Raw genomic sequence first — 16470 nt, 5'->3', positions numbered from 1 at the left:
CATCAAGATCTGTGCAAAACTTTCTTTTCAGATTTTCATTTTTCTTTCTTAAATCTCAGTCCAGTGAGACATATAGCCACGCCGTAGAACAGGTGCTCGGGCGCCATTAATGGGGAAGTTGGGAGGGAGGTGCGCGGTGGGTAGCGGTGAAAGGGCTCTCCTCCCGATGAGCACGCGCAGGGGTCTGATCGCACGCCTCCCGTACTCAAATAGCTACCCCGCACGACACCTCCTAGCCAATAAGAAAAGGGACGCGTGGCGGCACGTAATTGGTAAGTAGAGCGCCCACGGTTTCAATAATACTTGTGTTTCCGATTTGTAACGTGACAACACTTGTTCTAAAATGACTTTGTTGATTGTTAATTGATACGTCCATTTTGCATCATGCTTTTATATCGATATTAATTGCATTATGGGCTGTTATTACACATTATGTCACAATACTTATGCCTATTCTCTCTTATTTTACAAGGTTTACATAAGGAGGGAGAATGCCGGCAGCTGGAATTCTGGGCTGGGAAAGGAGCAAATATTAGAGACCTATTCTGCACAACTCCAAAAGTCCTAAAACTCCACGAAAGTTATTTTTGGAAATAATAAAAAATATTGAGCGGAAGAAGTACGTCAGGGGGCCCCCACCTGTCCACAAGGGTGGGGGGCGCGCCCTACCCCCCAGGGCGTGCCCCCCTGCCTCATGGGCCCCCTGTTGGCCGTCCGGTGCCCATCTTCTGGTATATAAAGTCTTCCGTTCGAAGAAAAATCATAAGCAAGCTTTTGGGATGAGACTCCACCGCCACGAGGCGGAACCTTGGCGGAACCAATCTAGGGCTCCGGCAGAGCTGTTCTGCCGGGGACACTTCCCTCCGGAAGGGGGAAATCATTGCCATCGTCATCACCAACGCTCCTCTCATCGGGAGAGGGCAATCTCCATCAACATCTTCACCAGCACCATCTCCTATCAAACCCTAGTTCATCTCTTGTATCGAATTCTTGTCTCTAAGTCCGGGATTGGTACCTGCAGGTTGCTAGTAGTGTTGATTACTCCTTGTAGTTGATACTAGTTGGTTTATTTGGTGGAAGATCATATGTTCAGATCCTATATGCATATTAATACCCCTCTGATTATGAACATGAATATGCTTTGTGAGTAGTTACGTTTGTTCCTGAAGACATGGGAGAAGTCTTGCTATTAGTAGTCATGTGAATTTGGTATTCGTTCGATATTTTGATGAGATGTATGTTGTCTATCCTCTAGTGGTGTTATGTGAACGTCGACTACATGACACTTCACCATTATTTGGGCCTAGAGGAAGGCATTGGGAAGTAATAAGTAGATGATGGGTTGCTAGAGTGACAGAAGCTTAAACCCTAGTTTATGCGTTGCTTCGTAAGGGGCTGATTTGGATCCATATGTTTCATGCTATGGTTAGGTTTACCTTAATACTTTTGTTGTAGTTGCGGATGCTTGCAATAGAGGTTAATCATAAGTGGGATGCTTGTTCAAGTAAGGACAGCACCCAAGCACCGGTCCACCCACATATCAAATTATCAAAGTACCGAACGCGAATCATATGAACGTGATGAAAACTAGCTTGACGATAATTCCCATGTGCCCTCGGGAGCGCTTTTCTCTATATAAGAGTTTGTCCAGGCTTGTCCTTTTGCTACAAAAAGGATTGGGCCACCTTGCTGCACCTTATTTACTTTTGTTACTTGTTGCTTGTTACAATTTATCCTATCACAAAACTATCTGTTACCTATTATTTCAGTGCTTGCAGAGAATACCTTGCTGAAAACCGCTTATCATTTCCTTCTGCTCCTCGTTGGGTTCGACACTCTTACTTATCGAAAGGACTACGATAGATCCCCTATACTTGTGGGTCATCATTAATGTGTCCGCCTTGGCAAATCGGACAGAAAAATTACCACAGCATGTTGGTGCCATGTGATGACACCATGCCAAATTTCATGATTTTCAGGCATGTTTTGGATTTACAGGAATTAAAAAACCAAGTTTCTCAATCTTTCCGGCCAAGCCACGACGCCCAGATGTTTGAATTTCATTCTCATCTCTTGCATAGGACCTAGAAATTCACCCAAGACACACATGTGGTTTTTCAAACAACTTTGGTGCACTGGAGCCTGTGCTTGTAGTTCAAATTTGAATTATGCACATTAAATGCGCATAAACTCAATTAATGCATAAAATGACAGATGAATCCGAAATAATTCCAAAATTTAGCACGATACTTATATTTGGTCTAATCTGCCTGTGTAAAAAAATTAAGGCAGGAGAAGGCAGTGTACGTATGTCGTTTCGCAGACGGAGGTGGCACGTTCCCTCTCGGAACCACGGGCCTTCTTGACGGAAGCTCCGGTTTGCTAGAAGCTTAAACCCAAAGCTTGTCCCAATTCGGCCAAAAAAATTACCGCAGCATGTTGGTGTCATGTCATGACACCATGCCAAGTTTCATGATTTTCAGGCGTGTTTTGGATTTACAGGAATTAAAAAACCAAGTTTCTCAATCTTTCCGGGTGAGCCACGATGCCCAGATGTTTGAATTTCATTCCCATGTCTTGCATGGGACCTAGAAATTCACCCAAGGACACACATGTGGTTTTTCAAACAACTTTGGTGCACTGGAGCACCTAATATATGTGGATGAAGTTTGTGGGTTATTTAAGCTTGCAGGTATACCCGGTGATTTTATTAAGAAGAAGGTCTTCCCCTTATCTTTGAAGGGAGATGCATCCACATGGTATAGGCTATGTGATGATACGAGATCATGGAACTACAAACGATTGAAATTGGAATTTCATCAGAAATTTTATCCTATGCATCTTGTTCATCGTGATCGCAATTATATATATAATTTTTGGCCTCGCGAAGGAGAAAGCATCGCTCAAGCTTGGGGGAGGCTTAAATCAATGTTATATTCATGCCCCAATCATGAGCTTCCAAGAGAAATAATTATTCAAAGTTTTTATGCTCGACTTTCTGATAACAATCGCACCATGCTCGATACTTCTTGTGCTGGCGCTTTTATGATGAAGACTATTGAATTCAAATGGGATTTATTGGATAGAATTAACCGCAACTCTGAAGATTGGGATCTCGAAGAAGGTAAGGAGTCAGGTATGACACCTAAGTTTGATTGTGTTAAATCTTTTATGGATAACGATGTTTTCCGTAAGTTTAGCACTAAATATGGACTTGACTCTGAGATAGTAGCTTCTTTCTGTGAATCTTTTGCTGCTTATGTTGATCTCCCTAAAGAGAAGTGGTTTAAATATCATCCTCCGATAGAAGTAAAAGTAGCTGCGCCTATTAAAGTTGAAGAAAAGACTATCACTTATAATGATCCTATTGTTCCTACTTCTTATGTTGAGAAACCACCTTTCCCTGTTAGGATAAAGGATCATGCTAAAGCTTCAACTGTGGTCCGTAAAAGCAATATTAGAACTTATACACCTCCTGAGCAAATTAAAGTTGAACCTAATATTGCTATTGTTAAAGATCTCTTGTCTGATAATATTGATGGGCATGTTATTTATTTCTGTGATGAAACTGCTAGAATTGCCAAACCTTGTGGTAAAGATAAACATAGACCTGTGGTAGGCATGCCTGTTATTTCAGTTAAAATAGGAGATCATTGTTATCATGGCTTATGTGATATGGGTGCTAGTGCTAGTGCAATACCTATTGACTTATACAAAGAAATTAAGCATGATATTGCACCTGCTGAGTTAGAAGATATTGATGTTACAATTAAACTTGCCAATAGAGATACTATTTCACCAATGGGAATTGTTAGAGATGTTGAAGTCTTGTGTGGGAAAACTAAATATCCTGCTGATTTTCTTGTTCTTGGCTCCCCACAAGATAGCTTTTGTCCCATTATATTTGGTAGACCCTTCTTGAACACTGTTAATGCTAGGATAGACTGCGAAAAGGATGTTGTTACTAATTGTTTGGGTGATATGTCTCATGAGTTTAATTTCTCTAAATTTAGTAGACAACACCGTGAAGAGGAATTGCCTAGTAAGGATGAAATAATTGGTCTTGCTTCTATTGTTGTACCTCCTAGTGATCCTTTAGAACAATATTTGCTAGACCATGAAAATGATATGTTTATGAATGAAAGAAGGGAAATAGATGAAGTATTCTTTAAACAGGAACCCATCCTGAAACACAATTTGCCTGTTGAAATCCTAGGGGATCCTCCTCCACCCAAGGGTGATCCCGTGTTTGAGCTCAAACCGTTACCTGATACTCTTAAATATGCTTTTCTTGATGAGAAAAAGATATATCCTGTTATTATTAGTGCTAACCTTTCAGAGCATGAAGAAGAGAGATTATTGAAAACTCTAAGGAAGCACCGTGCTGCTATTGGATATACTCTTGATGATCTTAAGGGCATCAGTCCCACTCTATGTCAACATAAAATAAATTTGGAGGAAGATGCCAAACCGGTTCGTGATCATCAACGACGGCTGAATCCTAAGATGAAGGAAGTGGTAAGAAAAGAAATACTAAAGCTCCTTGAGGCAGGTATAATTTATTCCGTTGCTGATAGTCAGTGGGTAAGTCCTGTCCATTGTGTCCCTAAGAAGGGAGGTATTACCGTCGTACCTAATGATAAAGATGAGTTGATCCCGCAAAGAATTATTACAGGTTATAGGATGGTAATTGATTTCCGCAAATTAAATAAGGCTACTAAAAAAGATTATTACCCCTTGCCTTTTATCGATCAAATGCTAGAAAGATTATCCAAACATACACATTTTTGCTTTCTAGATGGTTATTCTGGGTTCTCTCAAATACCTGTGTCAGCCAATGATCAATCAAAGACTACTTTTACTTGCCTTTTTGGTACTTTTACATATAGATGTATGCCTTTTGGTTTATGTAATGCACCTGCTACCTTTCAACGATGCATGATGGCTATATTCTCTGACTTTTGTGAAAAGATTTGTGAGGTTTTCATGGAAATTTTTCCGTCTATGGATCCTCTTTTGATGATTGCTTAAGCAACCTTGACCGAGTTTTGCAGAGATGTGAAGAAACTAATCTTGTCATGAATTGGGAAAAGTGCCACTTTATGGTTAATGAAGCTATTGTCTTGGGGCATAAAGTTTCTGAAAGAGGTATTGAGGTTGATAAAGCCAAGGTTGATGCTATTGAAAAGATGCCATGTCCCAAGGACATCAAAGGTATAAGAAGTTTCCTTGGTCACGCCGGTTTTTATAGGAGGTTCATTAAGGACTTCTCAAAAATTTCTCGGCCTCTGACTAATTTATTACAAAAATATATACCATTTGTCTTTGAGATGTTTCTGTAGAAGCATTTGAAATACTTAAGAAAGCATTGATTTCTGCACCTATTGTTCAGCCACCTGATTGGAATGTACCCTTTGAAATTACGTGTGATGCTAGTGATTATGCTGTAGGTGCTGTTCTAGGGCAAAGAGTTGATAAGAAATTAAATGTTATCCAATATGCTAGTAAAACTCTAGACAACGCTCGGAGAAATTATGCTACTACTGAAAAAGATTTCTTAGCAGTCGTATTTGCTTGTGATAAGTTTAGCCCTTATATTGTTGATTCTAAAGTAACTATTCACACTGATCATCCTGCTATTAAATATCTTATGGAAAAGAAAGATGCTAAACCTAGACTTATTAGATGGGTTCTCTTGCTACAAGAATTTGATTTGCATAATATTGATAGAAAGGGAGCTGAGAACCCCGTTGCAGACAACTTGTCTAGGTTGGAAAATGTTCTTGATGACCCACTACCTATTGATGATAGCTTTCCTGATGAACAACTAAATGTCATAAATACTTCTCGTGCTGCTCCATGGTATGCTGATTATGCTAATTACATTGTTGCTAAATTTATACCACCTAGTTTCACATACCAGCAAAAGAAAAGGTTTTTCTATGATTTGAGACATTACTTTTGGGATGACCCACATCTTTATAAAGAAGGAGTAGATGGTGTTATTAGACATTGTGTACCTGAGCATGAACAGGAACAGATCCTACGCAAGTGTCACTCCATGGCTTATGGAGGACACCACCATGGAGATAGAACTGCACATAAGGTATTGCAATCCGGTTTTTATTGGCCTACTCTCTTCAAGGATGCCCGTAAGTTTGTCCTATCTTGTGATGAATGTCAAAGAATTGGTAATATTAGTAGACGTCAAGAAATGACTATGAATTATTCACTTGTTATTGAACCATTTGATGTTTGGTGCTTTGATTATATGGGACCTTTTCCTGCCTCTAATGGATACACACATATTTTAGTTGCTGTTGATTATGTTACTAAGTGGGTAGAAGCTATTCCAACTAGTAGTACTGATCATAACACTTCTATTAAAATGCTTAAAGAAGTTATTTTCCCGAGGTTTGGAGTCCCTAGATATTTAATGACCGATGGTGGTTCACATTTTATTCATGGCGCTTTCCGTAAAATGCTTGCTAAATATGATGTTAATCATAGAATTGCATCTCCTTATAACCCACAGTCTAGTGGTCAAGTAGAATTGAGTAATAGAGAGCTCAAATTAATTTTGCAAAAGACTGTTAATAGATCTAGAAAGAATTTGTCCAAGAAACTTGATGATGCATTATGGGCTTATAGAACCGCATACAAAAATCCTATGGGTATGTCTCCGTATAAAATGGTTTATGGAAAAGCATGTCACTTACCTCTCGAACTAGAACATAAGGCTTATTGGGCTATTAAAGAGCTCAATTATGATTTCAAACTTGCCGGTGAGAAGAGGTTGTTTGACATTAGTTCACTTGATGAATGGAGAACCCAAGCTTATGAGAATGCCAAATTGTTTAAAGAAAAGGTTAAAAGATGGCATGACAAAAGGGTACAAAAGCGTGAGTTTAATGTAGGTGATTATGTATTGCTATACAACTCTCGTTTAAGATTTTTTGCAGGAAAACTTCTCTCTAAATGGGAAGGCCCTTACGTTATCGAGGAGGTCTATCGTTCTGGTGCCATAAAAATGAACAACTTCGAAGGCACAAATCCGAAGGTGGTGAACAGTCAAAGAATCAAACATTATATCTCAGGTAATCCCATAAATGTTGAAACCAATGTTATTGAAACCGTAACCCCGGAGGAATACATAAGGGACACTTTCCGGAACATTTCAGACTCCGAAAAGGAATAGGTATGTGGTACGGTAAGTAAACCGACTCCAAAACAGTTCTAAAAGGCAATTTTTCTCCGTTTTGGAATATTTAGAAAAATAGAAAAATAAGAAGCAGTCCGGGAACGACACGAGGACTCCACGAGGGTGGAGGGTGTGCCCTACCCTACAGGGCGCACCCCCTACCTCATGGGCACCTCGTGTGCTCTCTGGACTCCGTTTTCTTGCACGATACGTATTTTGGTCGGTAAAAATTCATTATATAATCTCCCGAAGGTTTTGACTCCTGTATCACGCAATTGTCCTCTGTTCTTGTTTCGAGCTATTTTCTGTCAGGGTTGTCAAGGCCAGGCATCATGTCGTCCCCCTCCCCCAACAATGGTGACAATGATGCTTGGCTAATGAAGATAGAGCTGAAGAGGGAAGAACCCGTGGAGATCAACAAGGATGAAGGGATCAAGAAGGCCACGGAGGACCAAGTCCCGGCAGCAGGAGACACCCTTCAACTTGATCACGGTATTCTTACCCCAACTGAGATCAAAGCTTTCAAGATGATTGAGTTAGCTTGTATACAAAATAAGTATCTCACCCGTGAAAATATTTTGTTGAAGGAGCATATTGTCGCACCCGAGGGCATTATCCGCAAGTTGGAGGATCTCTTACGCTCGATGTGCGATTACCCATCATCAACAACTCCACCTTCTTCACCAGCAAAGGAGACATAATCACATGGGTTTGGCACTCCCCTTGGCAACTGCCAAGCTTGGGGGAGGTGCAACGGTATCGTATCACAACCACATCTCCTTTCTTTACCCTTTTTCTTAGTTCAATCCTATTTAGTAGTATCTTGATCTAGTAGAATAAAAGTTTTGGTATGATCTAGTTTTGAGTTTTGCTTTATGATCCCTCTATGTAATCGACTCCGTGAGCTATATATAATAAAGATTAGTGTTGAGTCAAGGGCTTGATTATTTTGCCATGATCTTGAGTGCATAAAAGAAAAGAGAAAGAATAAAAAGAAATAAAGAGATCATATTGATCTTATTGAGAGTAATGACTTCACATAGAAAGAGTATGATGATTAAAAGTTGTTGAGAGTTGACAAACATAGCTTTGGTCATCGTTGCAATTAATAAGAACTAATAAAGAAAGAGAGGTTTCACATATAAATATACTATCTTTGACATCTTTTATGATTGGGAGCACTCATTAAAATATGACATGCTAAAGAGTTGATGTTGGACAAGGAAGACAACGTAATGGGTTATGTTTTCTTATATCTGAGATAAAGTATATTGTCATGGATCATCCAACATGTTGAGCTTTCCTTTCCCCCTCATGCTAGTCAAATTCTTTGCACCAAGTAGAGATACTACTTGTGCTTCCAAATACCCTTAAACCAGTTTTTCCACGAGAGTCCACCATATCTACCTATGGATTGAGTAAGATCCTTCAAGTAAGTTGTCATCGGTGCAAGCAATAAAAATTGCTCTCTAAATATGTATGATTGATTGGTGTGGAGGAAATAAGCTTTGTACGATCTTGTGATGTGGAAGAAATAAAAGCGACGGACTGCATAATAAAGGTTCATATCACAAGTGGCAATATAAAGTGACATTCTTTCGCATTAAGATTTTGTGCATCCAACCCCGAAAGCGCATGACAACCTCTGCTTCCCTCTGCGAAGGGCTTATCTTTTATTATTATCTTCTCCCTTATGCAAGAGTCATGGTGATCTTCACCTTTCCTTTTTACATTTTATCCTTTGGCAAGCACAGGGTGTTGGAAAGATCCTGATATATATACCTAATTGGATGTAGGGTAGCATGAGTTATTATTGTTGACATTACCCTTGAGGTAAAAGGTTGGGAGGCGAAACTATAAGCCCCTATCTTTCTCTGTGTCCGATTAAAACTCTGCAACCACAAGTATTGCGTGAGTGTTAGCAATTATGAAAGACTAAATGATAGTTGAGTATGTGGACTTGCTAGATAGCTCTGACATAGACTCTTTTTGATGTTATGATAAATTGCAATTGCTTCAATGACTGAGATTATAGTTTGTTGTTTCTCAATAATGTTTCTGATTCATACTTTGCATTGTGAATAGATTATTACTTGAGCATAAGAAATCATATGATAATATCCATATATGTTGCTGTTATGAGAATAATCATGATGCCCTCATGTCCGTATTTTATTTTTTCGACACCTCTACCTCTAAACATGTGGACATATTTATCGTTATCGGCTTTCGCTTGAGGACAAGCGAGGTCTAAGCTTGGGGGAGTTGATACGTCCATTTTGCATCATGCTTTTATATCGATATTAATTGCATTATGGGCTGTTATTACACATTATGTCACAATACTTATGCCTATTCTCTCTTATTTTGCAAGGTTTACATAAGGAGGGAGAAAGCCGGCAGCTGGAATTCTGGGCTGGGAAAGGAGCAAATATTAGAGACCTATTCTGCACAACTCCAAAAGTCCTGAAACTCCACGAAAGTTATTTTTGGAAATAAAAAAAATATTGAGCGGAAGAAGTACGTCAGGGGGGCCCCACCTGGCCACGAGGGTGGGGGCGCGCCCCTGCCTCGTGGGCCCCCGGTTGCCCTCCGGTGCCCATCTTCTGGTATATGAACTCTTTCGTTCGAAGAAAAATCATAAGCAAGCTTTCGGGACGAGACTCCGCCGCCACGAGGCGGACCCTTGGCGGAACCAATCTAGGGCTCCGGTAGAGCTGTTCTGCCGGGGACACTTCCCTCCGGGAGGGGGAAATCATCGCCATCGTCACCACCAACGCTCCTCTCATTGGGAGAGGGCAATCTCCATCAACATCTTCACCAGCGCCATCTCCTCTCAAACCCTAGTTCATCTCTTGTATCGAATTCTTGTCTCTAAGTCCGGGATTGGTACCTGTAGGTTGCTAGTAGTGTTGATTACTCCTTGTAGTTGATACTAGTTGGTTTATTTGGTGGAAAATCATATGTTCGGATCCTATATGCATATTAATACCCCTCTGATTATGAACATGAATATGCTTTGTGAGTAGTTACGTTCGTTCTTGAGGACATGGGAGAAGTCTTGCTATTAGTAGTCATGTGAATTTGGTATTCGTTCGATATTTTGATGAGATGTATGTTGTCTATCCTCTAGTGGTGTTATGTGAACGTCGACTACATGACACTTCACCATTATTTGGGCCTAGAGGAAGGCATTGGGAAGTAATAAGTAGATGATGGGTTGCTAGAGTGACAGAAGCTTAAAACCTAGTTTATGCGTTGCTTCGTAAGGGGCTGATTTGGATCCATATGTTTCATGCTATGGTTAGGTTTACCTTAATACTTTTGTTGTAGTTGCGGATGCTTGCAATAGAGGTTAATCATAAGTGGGATGCTTGTTCAAGTAAGGACAGCACCCAAGCACCGGTCCACCCACATATCAAATTATCAAAGTACCGAACGCGAATCATATGAACGTGATAAAAACTAGCTTGACGATAATTCCCATGTGCCCTCGGGAGCGCTTTTCTCTATATAAGAGTTTGTCCAGGCTTGTCCTTTGCTACAAAAAGGATTGGGCCACCTTGCTGCACCTTATTTACTTTTGTTACTTGTTGCTCGTTACAAATTATCCTATCACAAAACTATCTGTTACCTATTATTTCAGTGCTTGCAGAGAATACCTTGCTGAAAACCGCTTATCATTTCCTTCTGCTCCTCGTTGGGTTCGACACTCTTACTTATCGAAAGGACTACGATAGATCCCCTATACTTGTGGGTCATCATTAATGTGTCCGCCTTTGTCACAGCCCTAGAATTGCTTGTAGTTAGTTGCATGAAAGCATTCATGTCATCATGTCTAATTCAAATGAATTTGAATTGGGGATGACCAAACCCTAGCACCAAATGAATTCAACTAGGTTCAAAATAAAACTATTTTCATTAAACCCAAAATGCCCTTCAAAAATGTTCATTATTTATGGAAAAAGGTTAAAACCTTTACCAGAGGTCATGCACATTTTTCCAAGGCATTTATGGTCTTTGAAATTAATTCAAACATATTTGAATTGGAGCTATTTAAATGCTATATACATTTTAGGTGCTCCAAAAATGTTGGAAATTGTTATGGGTCACTGGAATAATTCAGACAGTACCCCTAATTATTTCCAGGATTTTATAAAATGGTTTAGTATTTTACTAAATCAAAACAAAACAAATTAAACTAGAAAACAGAAACAATTAAGTAAGAGAGAGAGAGAAGGCCACTGGGCCCCTGACCTGGACATACCTGGCGCCCCACCACGGCCCAGGAGCTGGCCCAGCCCACCAGAGCCGCCACCGTCTCCCACCTCGCGCCAGAAGGACGCCAGAGGGACGCCGGGCGTGTGGTCGCCGCGCGCGAGGCCACCTCCTGCTTCCGCCGCTTCTGGACGCCTCCACGAGTGCCACGGCACCTCCCCGACCCCCTCTCACTTCTCCCTCACTCGCTGCACTCCCTCCCCTCCCCTGTCTCTCTCCCCGCAGCACCACCGAACGGAGCCGTCGCCACCGTCGCCGTTGCCGTGGCCACCGGCCACCCCTCGCCCCGCCGATGAGTCCACGAGCTCCGCCTCGACGCCTTGAAGCTCCCCCTCAACGCGAGCATCGCCGGACGCCCTGAACCCAAGATTCACTCTACTTAACTCGTGTAGCTAGTGTTTGCTAGTTCCCTTAAGTTATTAGTAACCTTTGCATTAGTCCTCGAGGTCCGAGGTATATCGTTCTTCTAAATACCATGAACCATTCTTGGCAGGAGTTCGTTTGAACCAAAAGGTCACGACCAGAGTGCTCTTAATGAGTTCTCCATTCTACATTGTGAATCTGCCAGTTCTACCCTTTCTGCATGGGTTATCTAGAAGAAACTTGTTGGACTTGGTTCGACATACTAATCCATGCATCCACAACTCAAAAAAAAAACATATGTTCCTTTGGTTTGTCCCTCTTTAGTTATTTTCTGGCCCTCGTCTATCAATTGATAGTCAGGAGTAATTGTGCATTTGTGTTATCGATGCCTATTATTCCTGTGGTCTGTCAAGCCATTCTAATCCGGAATGACTAGGAGAAACAAACTCCAGTACCTCGTCCATCTCTGGGATTGGGTCAAAGTAGTTGTATTCCGCAGATCAAATGCCTAACCAGCTTTTGTTCTGTTCTACCTTCGAGTATTACCCCCTTTATGTCGAGAATATTGTAGGAATTGCACCATCTCTCACGAATTCTTAACGCAGTGATACTTCTCGCCATCATTGCTCATTCCTCAGTTCCGTGTCGTCACGACCGGAATGCCGACAGGTGAACTATGATGTGTGAAATCTATACTCCTAGCAACTCCGTTGCTTGGTAGTTAAAGGACAATAATTTCATCCTTAGCGTGTTGGTTACTGAATCACATCCTAAGGTTGATCGTGCTACCCAGTCCTTATTCCCGGTGCACTTTTCGATCAATGAGTTAGGATAGTGTCAGTCCTTGCTTATTCGGTCATATCGTCTTGCTCTGAAAAGCAAGATCGTTCTCGAGCTTAGTAACATATCGGTGGTTCGTGATGTTCCGAATATCTTCTCGGAAGTGTCACCAGGTTGCCACCTGACCGCTATGTTGAGTTCGTGATCAAGTGGGTCTCTTGTAAACCACCCCTTCTCCAAGAATCCGTGCTGGATACCCCTGAGCTAGTTGGTTAAGCAAAACAACAACTTGGAGAGTTGGAAGATAAAAGCTTATCTGACTTAGCTTATCACTAAGGGATATCTTTTTGTGTGTGTTGAAGATAGATGATATCTTCATCGGTTGGTCCCTGTGATCAGTTGTTGGACCTATTCTCATATTAAGACTTTGATTTGAGTATGGGCTATCACCAAATCAAATCAGAACCAACGATGTTCATAATGTTGTCTTACTCGTGGTTGATCCCTCGAGCATACGCCATTATATCTTTGGGTCTGACCAATGCTATCACTTGTTCACATAATTATGGAATTCCATCTCCATGGAAACCTGGATGAATTGTTGTTGAGCCCATCAGCAACACTGCTACCTTCTCCATGACTCGTGTTGAACGTCCAGCTAGTATTGGAAATTTTATAAGCAATATCTTCGTGTTCCGTTCATGAAGCATATGTTTGGATGAAAGTAGTGACTTCCTCTAATTCACGTGCATCTGATGCAAGTTGCCGCCGTGAATTCGAGAAAGTTGTTTTGCTTCCTCTGGAATCATCCCAAGTCAGTCATGCATATGTGCGAAGTATACCGTGGTTTGGAGACTTGCAACCTTCATTCTATATGTATCCTTAGCACACCAAGCCACTAACTGACTTGTTTAAGGAAAAGGAGTTCCTTCATAAGAGCTAATCCGGACTTATGAAAGAACTTCGATATCCTCGTTGATGGTTCCCAACCAGAACTCGGTAGTGTTTTATTATAAGACTACCATGTGATCATGCTTGTCTGGGACAACGTGCTCACATGTTTGTAGCAGAACCAGCTCGTGTTTTGGAGCTTGCTATCGTAGTTCATCCCCTGAGAATCTTGCAACGTCTTCTCGTCGATTTGTGTTGCAAACCTTAATTTTCTTTCTAGACTTGATGAAACCAACTAGACCTGGTTTCTAGACTGAAACCAACTAGATCTGAATCTCAGGCAGATATGATGGTTGGAACATTTCCCAAGAATTATAATATTGCCTCTCGATAACCGGTAAAGTGGATGTTATGGCCAACACATCCAGCCGAAAGGCCTATTATTGTAGTATCTTGATTGAGGAAGTTGGCCACCTCCCCATAAGGATTTCCTAGGATTTATTCCACTAGTTATTCCCTATGGATTTCTGCGCACCCGAAGTCCGACCTTTACTTGATGTTCTAGATATCAAACCATGTCTATGAATGGGATATGCTAGTGCATCAAGGAGAACATTAGAAGCAGAGTGCTAAATGTCTCTCGGTCGATCATCCAGATTTGCCTCTTTGGCATTGCTAAGGAAAAATCTGAGAAAGTGATGTCCTCCTTTGCACCTGCATCCTCCATCACCGTTCATCATGGTAGTATATTGTGTTGCTAGGATCCTCGACATGGATGTTGGTAAAACCTTGATGTATATGGAAATGCTCAAGTTCTTGAAATCACGCTCAGTCACTCGGTTATATCCTTGGTATCAACTGGAATATGCCTTCCATTTGCCGAGTTGTTCTATAACCATAGTTTCCTTTCCAAATTGAGTGTGCCATTCTTTTGAATTCTTTTGAACGATCGATTGTGATTGCCTTAGGCTGGCATAAAGAGTTTCAATGATATTTATATCAAAAGTAATTCTTTTTGCCACTTCAGGGAATATTTCTACGAGCCACCTTCCCTAAGGTGCCTCGTTATGGAGTCATGGCAATTATCTCCTCGCTACTTTGAAACCATGCACCGTCTTATTCAGCATGGAATTGTGTTTATCAACTTGAATCTTCGTTCTCTGTTTCACTTCATCCCTCTCTCGATATATGTGTTGAGTCTCAGCTCAAGAGATACTCAACGTCGCATTCCGTGAGTTGATCGTGAGTTGCTCGATCTTTAAGGAGATCGATTTCTATAGAGTTTTCCCTTGTCGTCATCGTGTTGGATGAAGATCTCGAAAGCAAAGACGTCAACATTAATTGAAGCAACGGATCAACATCTTCGCGAAGAGCAATTGGATCATGAAGATGGTGTTAGCTTGTGTCCCTCTGTCTTCTTACCTCACGTCTTGAATCTCGGGACGAGATTCTTGTTTAGTGGGGGTGAGTTGTCACAGCCCTAGAATTGCTTGTAGTTAGTTGCATGAAAGCATTCATGTCATCATGTCTAATTCAAATGAATTTGAATTGGGGATGACCAAACCCTAGCACCAAATGAATTCAACTAGGTTCAAAATAAAAATATTTTCATTAAACCCAAAATGCCCTTCAAAAATGTTCATTATTTATGGAAAAAGGTTAAAACCTTTACCAGAGGTCATGCACATTTTTCCAAGGCATTTATGGTCTTTGAAATTAATTCAAACATATTTGAATTGGAGCTATTTAAATGCTATATACATTTTAGGTGCTCCAAAAATGTTGGAAATTGTTATGGGTCACTGGAATAATTCAGACAGTACCCCTAATTATTTCCAGGATTTTATAAAATGGTTTAGTATTTTACTAAATCAAAACAAAACAAATTAAACTAGAAAACAGAAACAATTAAGTAAGAGAGAGAGATAAGGCCACTGGGCCCCTCACCTAGACATACCTGGCGCCCCACCACGGCCCAGGAGCTGGCCCAGCCCACCAGAGCCGCCACCGTCTCCCACCTCGCGCCAGAAGGACGCCAGAGGGACGCCGGGCGTGTGGTCGCCGCGCGCGAGGCCACCTCCTGCTTCCGCCGCTTCTGGACGCCTCCACGAGTGCCACGGCACCTCCCCGACCCCCTCTCACTTCTCCCTCACTCGCTGCACTCCCTCCCCTCCCCTGTCTCTCTCCCCGCAGCACCACCGAACGGAGCCGTCGCCACCGTCGCCGTTGCCGTGGCCACCGGCCACCCCTCGCCCCGCCGATGAGTCCACGAGCTCCGCCTCGACGCCTTGAAGCTCCCCCTCAACGCGAGCATCGCGGACGCCCTGTCGCCTCGCCATCGACCCGTCGTCTCCGCGCACGGCCGTGCATCGCCGCCGCCAAATTCCGACGCCGTCCGTGCCTCCCCGAGCTCGCCGAGAACCTCTTCATGACCGCGGTGAGCACCCGGTCATTTCCCCCTAACCCTGCTCCCCGTTTGGTTGCCGTAGCACCGTTCCCCACGAGCACCGAACCACGCCGCCGCCCGAGCTTCTCGCCGCCGTGGCCACAGTCGGCATAGCTCCCAACCGAGCACACCCACGTACTCACCGCGCCGCGTAGGTGCCGTAGGAGCTAAGCACGCCACTCCACGGCCACCGCAGCCCCGTTCCCGAGTGCGCCCGAGCTCCGGCCGCCGCGGTCGAGCTCCTCGCCATCGCCTCCGGCCACCCCAGGCCCGACTGGCGCCACCGCCCTACGCGCGCTGGTCTAGGCTCTCGAACGAGCCCAGCCACGCTGCGAACGGGGCACCACAGCCCGCGCCCGAGTGCCCCACCGCGTCTGGCGTCGCCGGCGTCACGACGCCGGTGGGTTTGACCCTGCTTGACCGGGGTTTGACTTCCCCCCTGACCCACTGACGTGTGGGGCCAGCCCCTGTTAAAAGTTAGTTTAGTTTAAACCTAAACTTAGTAAGGCAC

Source organism: Aegilops tauschii, chromosome 7 (genome assembly GCF_002575655.3).
Source record: "Aegilops tauschii subsp. strangulata cultivar AL8/78 chromosome 7, Aet v6.0, whole genome shotgun sequence".
In the NCBI taxonomy this organism is placed as follows: Eukaryota; Viridiplantae; Streptophyta; class Magnoliopsida; order Poales; family Poaceae; genus Aegilops; species Aegilops tauschii.
This window is presented reverse-complemented; position numbering follows the sequence as displayed.